Genomic DNA, 7,677 nt, shown 5'->3' on the forward strand with positions numbered 1-7,677 from the left:
GTCCTGAAGCCAGAGGTTCCTGTGCCAAGGGCTGGCAGTGATTCTGCCCCAGGCACTTCTCAGCCCCTTCCCAACCCTGACTGATTGAAGCTCTCTGTGCCTCTGTGCTGTGCCCAGGGTGGCTGCAGGCAGTGCCACAGTGCTGCTGGGCTGGGAGAGGAGCTGCTCCTCAGGAGAAATGTCTTTTTGAAGGTCTTCTTGGTTTGCCAGGAGCTGCCTCTGTGCCAGGAGCCCAGCCCAATTCAGCAGCACAGACACAGCACAAGGACTTTAATGAGCCTCTAGGGCTTTGGTGTTGTTTACATCAGACTCAGTCCCTGAGAGAATGTTCAACAAACTTCTCAAGAACTCAAAATTAAATTGAAAGTCTGAAGTTTCTTGAAGCTGTTATGGGTCCCACTGAGGAAAATAACTCAAAAAGTGTCCCCAGTTCCAGTTAGAGCAGAACACTGGAGGCAGTGATGACAGCTGGGGACAAACAAGGCAAAGGTGTCTCTGGTGCTGAGCACACCTGGATGTGTTTGAGGAATGCAAAGGGCCAAGGCCTGAGCCCCAGCCCCTGGCCAGGCAGATCCTGTCCCTCCCTCCTTGCTCAGGGCTTTTCCCAGGATGGGCACTGGCATGTGGGGATGTGCAATGCAAAGGGCAGGAGCATGGGGCGGCCCCTGCCAGGCTGCTGAGCAGGGACAAGGAGGCAATGAGGCCCCAGTCCTGCAAGGGTCACTTGTCTCCTGCTCCTGCCTCAGGCCCAGGCCCAGCAGCCATGGCCAAAGTGCTGCCCAAGTTGGCTCTGGCAGGGCTGTCTTGCAGCTGCTGCCCATCCTTGTGCCCTGTGCAGCCCAGGCTGTCCCACGGTGTCCCTGCCCTGCACCTCTGTCCCTGCAGGCTGTCGGCATCCCCCGGCTGCCCCACCTTGCTGGGCCCTTCCTTTGCTGACAGCTCTGCCTCCTGCCTGCCTCTGCCTGCCCACACAAAGCCTTGGGCTGACCCAGACTCCTTCTGGGGGATGTGTAGCACCACTGCCCTGCCCTGGGAGGGAAATTCCTTTCTCTTTGGGTCCTGTCTGGCCCTCCCTATCTGTCCTTTGCATTAATTCTTTCTTTCTCTGTCTGTTCTGTACTATATCAAAAGGATCCTCCACCTCTGAAACCACCATTCAGTCCCTTCCAGGGCTCTCCTCTGCTGTCCTCTGTCTCCACTCAACTGAGCACAGAGCTCCTCTGTCCCTGTACAGTGTTCATGTGCTTGAGGCCTCCAAACTCCACTTTGGGAGATATCTGGGCCCTCTCCAAGGTATTGGCGAATGAAAACATTCTGCTCATAGTCTAAGAAAATCACCTCAGGAAAACACCAGTCAGACCTGTGTGTCCTGGCTACTTTTGCCTTGGAGAAATCTTTGGATAGGTATTGGCAAATGAAAACATTCTGCTCATAGTCTAAGAAAATCACCTCAGGACAAGACCAGTCAGACCTGTGTGTCCTGGCTACTTTTGCCATGGAGCAATCCTTGGATAGATGGAATTTTTTAGGCTGAATTTCAGTTTTGCCCATGGGCACTTTGATGTGAACAATGATTCTCTTCCATTGGAAGGAAAGCTGAGGCCCAGTGTTTCAGGGGCAGATGAGCAGCAGCCACCAAGGGCCAAGGTGAGCCAGACCTTTCTGGAATTGCAGCTTGTGCCTGAGAGAAATCCTTGGATACACAGAATTTGGGAGGTAGAATACAAGTTTTGGCCACTGGTCCCTTGATGAAAAGGCCATTTCTTTTCCATCTGAAGGAAAGCAGAGAGCCCCAGGGTTTTATGGTAGATGAGAAGCAGCCCCTGGGAGGCCAAGCCAGCCAAACTTGTCTCTCCTGGCAGCTTTTGCTTGGGAGCTATCCTTGGATATATGAAATTTATATTTATATTTATGTGGGGCCAAATCTCAAATTTGGCCATGGCCCCTGGATGAGGAGACAGTTCTATTTCCATCACAAGGAAGGCAGAGAGCCCCAGTGTTTCAGGGGTAGATGACAGGTGGCCATCAGACCCCACAATGCCAGCGAGAGCTGGCAGGTTTTGTCTGGGAGAAACCCTTCATATAGTGAATATTTTAGGAGGAGTAGCAATTTTGGCCGTGGAGGAATAAGAAGATTCTTTCCCATAGGAAGGAAAGCACAGAACCCCAGTGCTTCAGGGGCTGATGAACTGCAGGCACCAGAGACCAAGACCAGCCAGACCTTTCTGTAATGGCAGCTTTTGTGTAGGAGCAATCATTGGACATAGGACTTTTGAAGGTGGAATCCCAATTTCAACCATGGGCACCTGGAGAAGAAGGATGGTTCTTTTCCCTTAGGATGGAAAGGGCAGAGCCCCAGTGTTTCAGGGCAGAGTTCAGGCAACCACCAGAAGCCAAGGCCAGCACGACCTGTCTGTACTGGGAGATCTTGTCCGGGAGAAAAAACCCTTGAATGCAGGAATTTTGGAGGACAAGTACCAGTTTTGGCCATGGGTGCCTGTGCAGGAGGGACAGTTCTTTTCCATAGGAAGGAAAGCACAGAGCCTCACTGTTTGAAGGCAGGTGAGAGCCAGCCCTCAGGAAGACAAGGTCAGCCAGATGTGTAGGTAATGGCAGCTTTTATGTGGGAGAAATCCCTGGATATTGGGAATTTTGGAGGGGGAATCCCATTTTGGCCACGGATGCTTGAATGAGAAAGGCAGTTCTTTTCCATTTGAAGGAACGCCCAGACCCCAGGGTTTCAGGCATACATGAGAAGAGACCCTCGACATGCCAAGGGCTGTTGCACCAGTCAGGCCAAGCAAAACCTGTTCCCTGGGATACATGGGGCCCTGCAGTGTCACAGTGGTGGTGTCATATTGGATCCTTGGTTCCATGAGGCCCAGATGTGTCACTCTGGCCTCTTGTTTCCATAGGGCTCCATAGTGTCACAATAGTCCCTTGCTTCCATGAGGCCTTGCAGTGCCACAGGGGTCTTGTTGGTGCTGCAGTGTCACAATGGAGCCTTGGTTCCATGGGGACTCACAATGTTGGAAGGGTCTCCTTGGTTCCGTGAGGCCCTGCAGTGCCCCTTGATCCAACGAGGCCTCCAAGTGCCATCATGGCCTCCAGGATTCCATGAGGCCCTGCAATGTCCCAATGGACTTTTGGTTCCATGGGGTCCTGCACTGTTCATGGATCCTTAGTTCCATGGGGCCCTGGAGTGTCACAATGGCCTCCTTGGTTCCATGGTGTGACACAGTGTGACAACTGCACCTTGGCCTGCCAAGATCCACAGTGTCACAATGGTTCCTTGTTTCCATTAGGCCTGTAGTGTCACAATGGTCTTCATGATTCGATGTGGTCTTGCAGTGTCAAAACAGACCACTGGTTTCATGGAGCCCCACAGTGTCACTATGGTCCCCTTGGCTCCACAAGTCTCTGAAGTGCCACAATGGCCCTTTGGTTTCTCAAGGCCACCAAGTGTAAAAATGGCCTCCATGGTTCCATGAGGCAACAGAGTTTAACAAGGGACCCTTGGTTCCATCAGGTCTTGCTATGTCACAATGGACTTCTGGTTCCATGAGCTTTCAAACTGCCAGCAGCAGTCTCCTTGGTTCTGCAGTGTCACCATGGACCCTTTGTTCTATGAGGTTCTGCAGTAGAACATGGTCACCTTGGTTCCATGAGGTTCTGCAGTGTCACAATGGACCCATGGTTCCACCAGGCCTTGCTGTGTCACAATGGCCCCTTGGTTCCAAGAGGTTTCTCAGGGTCACAATGGTCTCCTTGGATCCGCAGTATCACAATGGACCATTGGTTCAATGTGGCCGCAATGTGCCAAAATGGATTTTGGTTCCATGGGGTTCTGCTGTGTCACAATGGACCCTTTTTTCCATGGAGTTCCACAGTGTCACAGCTGACTCCTTGGGTCTGTGAGGCCCCGCTGTCACCAAATCTCTGAAATATCAGAATAAGGCTCCTGAACACTAAGTTGGTCTTTATGAGGGCATCATTTATTCAGGTCTTAGGTGCAACATGGGATAACTTCTAAACTTACATGGACACAAGATTCTAGCAGGCTGTTGCTTATATACAGTCCCTAAATGTGAATTACAATTTACCGATTTCCATAAAACCCACTCCAAGTTCCCAGAATCAGTCCCTGTTTTCTCTATCCCTGCACCCTTGAGCCAGATGTTGTCTTCTTTTCTTCCAACCATTCTTGCTGGGAAAGCACCCCTGCATGCCTTGTTCCTGTGCTGAAAGATCACAGGCAGGGCAAAAATGGAATGAACCCTTTTGGTATCAGCCACAGGCTTTGTGTGGGCAGGCAGAGGCAGGCAGGAGGCAGAGCTGTCAGCAAAGGAAGGGCCCAGCAAGGTGGGGCAGCCGGGGGATGCCGACAGCCTGCAGCAACAGAGGCGCAGGGCAGGGACACCGTGGGACAGCCTGGGCTGCACAGGGCACAAGGATGGGCAGCAGCTGCAAGACAGCCCTGCCAGAGCCAACTTGGGCAGCACTTTGGCCATGGCTGCTGGGCCTGGGCCTGAGGCAGGAGCAGGAGACAAGTGACCCTTGCAGGACTGGGGCCTCATTGCCTCCTTGTCCCTGCTCAGCAGCCTGGCAGGGGCCGCCCCATGCTCCTGCCCTTTGCATTGCACATCCCCACATGCCAGTGCCCATCCTGGGAAGAGCCCTGAGCAAGGAGGGAGGGACAGGATCTGCCTGGCCAGGGGCTGGGGCTCAGGCCTTGGCCCTTTGCATTCCTCAAACACATCCAGGTGTGCTCAGCACCAGAGACACCTTTGCCTTGTTTGTCCCCAGCTGTCATCACTGCCTCCAGTGTTCTGCTCTAACTGGAACCTGGGGACACTTTCCCAGTTGTGTTCCTCAGTGGGACCCATAACAACTTCAAGAAACTTCAGACTTTCAATTTAATTTTGAGTTCTTGAGAAGTTTGTTGAACACTCTCTCAGGGACTGAGTCTGATGTAAACAACATCAAAGCCCTGTGAGAATCATTTAACTTTTCCTAGTCCAGTTATGGAGAAAGATTTCAAGACTTTTTAAGATATACACATTCCTATTTTAAAGGATGTGTTTTATTTTATTTCTCTTTAGAGCAGAGGTGATTGCAGCATTCTGTGATTGATATTGACCCAGGGTCTCTCCTCAGCAGCTCTGGCCTGCTTACAGAACCTGTGCCTGGAGCTCTGACCCAGTGTGGACAACCTTGCTCCACATTGCCCTGCCCCATCCTGTCTGTCCTCACTCCCCTGGGACCTGCTGTGCTTGGAGAGCTGGCTGCACTCAGCTTAAGAGGGGTTTTCCCTTTTTGGGGTTTTTTGAAGCAATCTGAAACTCCTGAGTTTCCCCACTCAAACAGACACACTGCTCAGGTGTGTGCCAGCCCCAGGTGCCACCAAAGCCACTGCAGAGCTGCCCTGGGCCAGCTGTGAGGGTGGATCATCAGCCCAAGCTGCATTGGGCCGCTGCAAGGGGCTGTGGCCATGGGCACTGCACTGACCCCACTGCTGGGTTTGGCTGCCACGGCCACCATGCGAAATGAAACTGTCCTTGGAAACACTGGGGAGGACTGGGACATACTGGGAAACACTGGGAACGCTGTGGGAGACACTGGGACATACTGGGAGTGACACTGGGGTGCTACTGGTGCAAACTGGGGAAACTAGCGACATTGTGGAGAAGACTCGGGGACACTGGGGCATCCTGTGGACTACATTGGTGGGAATTGGAAGGGACTGGGAATGAACTCAAGTGTATTGGGAGGGACTGGGCTGTACTGGGAGGGATTGGAGGGGCACTGTAGGGGGTTGAACTTGATCCAAATTGGGATGAACTGGGCTGTACTGGGGTTATACTGGGAGGGACTTAAGGAGGGTGAATGAGCTGGTCCCACCTCCACCGCATCCCATTTGCCAATGCTCCCTCCCATTACGCCAGCAGCCAATCGGCACCAGGGATCCAGGCCTGAGGGCGGTGCCTAGAGTAGCGCCATATTTTATTTTTGCCTACAACTCCTGTCTTGCCCCGCGGCCCAATTGAGCCATATTCAAGACGGGACTACAACGCCCATCATGCCCCGCGTCTCTACAGAAATCCCCCATCGGCCCCCCATCTGTCCCGTAAGTGTCCCCCAGACCCTCCAGGATCCCTCAGTGTCCCCTCAGCGCTCATTCGGTGCAGAGGAGAACATATGTGGCCCAAAGTTTAAAGTCCGACTAGCTGAGGGCGAAAGGCCGACGCCCCTCTGCAATTCCTGGCCAGCACCCTTCGGCGTCTGATGGCCTCGGGCTGTGCTGGCTGCGGACTGGCGTACCTCGCTGGTATAGGAGAGGAATGGAGCTGACCATTTCCCGGGGGTTAAACATCGGTTTATTGAAGGTGATGCAGGATCCAAAAACACCGGGAAACCAGCCGGGAAAAAGTTTCTTTCATAGGGGGTGAAAACAGGATTATAAAGGAGGGGGGTGGGTACAGGCGGAGCCAATCGGGAAAGGTGAGGGGATGAACTTCACAGAACTGACACTCCATGGAGACCAATAATCAAAAGGTAAAAGAGGTGTCCTGGGACCCCAGCCAACCACCATCTCCAGAGAGGAGAAGGTTCTCGAAACCTGGGAGGAGGAAGGGAGTGATTGACTGGACAGGGAGGAAACAACTTTCACTGATAAGGGAAACCAGGGGAGGAGCAATTACATATCGGCAACTATGAATAGCGGTTGCTATAGCAACTTAGCTGACAGGCTAACGGTGGCGGGAAAGAAGGGGGAACGAAACCATTTTACACATAATAGGGGAGAACAATACATAAATTGGGGGAATAACACAAGAAACTTAACAACACACTACCACAATTCGGGAGCCCCTAGAAGCGTCCCTGAACTCCTGAGTGCTCCCAACCCCACAGATGCCCGGTACAGCCACTTCTGGGAATTCATCTCTTCTCATGCCCCGCAGCCCCAGAGCTCCTCAGAACACTGTCCCGCGCCTAAAAGTCCTGCCATGCCCTGAGCCCTAAAGATCCCGGTCAGAGGTCCCAGACCTCCTCCCAAGGGCTCCCAAACCGTTTATGTTCCCCCAAGGACCTGAAGTCGCAGCTCAGATGCAAAAGTGTCCCCCAAGAGCCATCCCGGACCCCCAAACATCGTGTTCGAACCACTTCTGGGACTACAGCTCCCATCATGCCCCACACCCACCGGGAGCCATTGCAGCTGCGCCTTAAACTCCCGTGAGGCTCCGTAGCCTCTTTAAACCTTAGGATACCCGCGCCTACAACTCCCATCACCCCCGCGCCCCGTCAGAGCCCCCCAAGGGCCCGCCCGGACCCCGAAGGGCCCCAAATTCCTCTCCCTGATCTCCAAGGGGCCCCCTGCATCCCCAAGGGGCCCCCTGGACCCCCAATTGTCCCTCAGAATCCCTGAGTGCCCCTCCAAGTGCCCACCTGGCTCCCCCAAGTGTCCTCCAGACCCTCAAGTTCTCTCTGAATTCCCTCCCCCGACCCAAAAGTGCCCCAAACTGGCCCCAGAAATATCTCCAGGGATCCCAATGTTGCCCCCCCCTTGACACTGTATTGTAAAAAGATTATAAAAAAGATGACTAAAAGAGTACAAATATAACTATTTGTAAGAAAGAGGAATAAATGAAAAGCTAATAGAGCTTAAAATATTTAATG

The sequence above is a fragment of the Zonotrichia albicollis genome, chromosome 7 (assembly GCF_047830755.1).
Source record: "Zonotrichia albicollis isolate bZonAlb1 chromosome 7, bZonAlb1.hap1, whole genome shotgun sequence".
Lineage (NCBI taxonomy): Eukaryota > Metazoa > Chordata > Aves > Passeriformes > Passerellidae > Zonotrichia > Zonotrichia albicollis.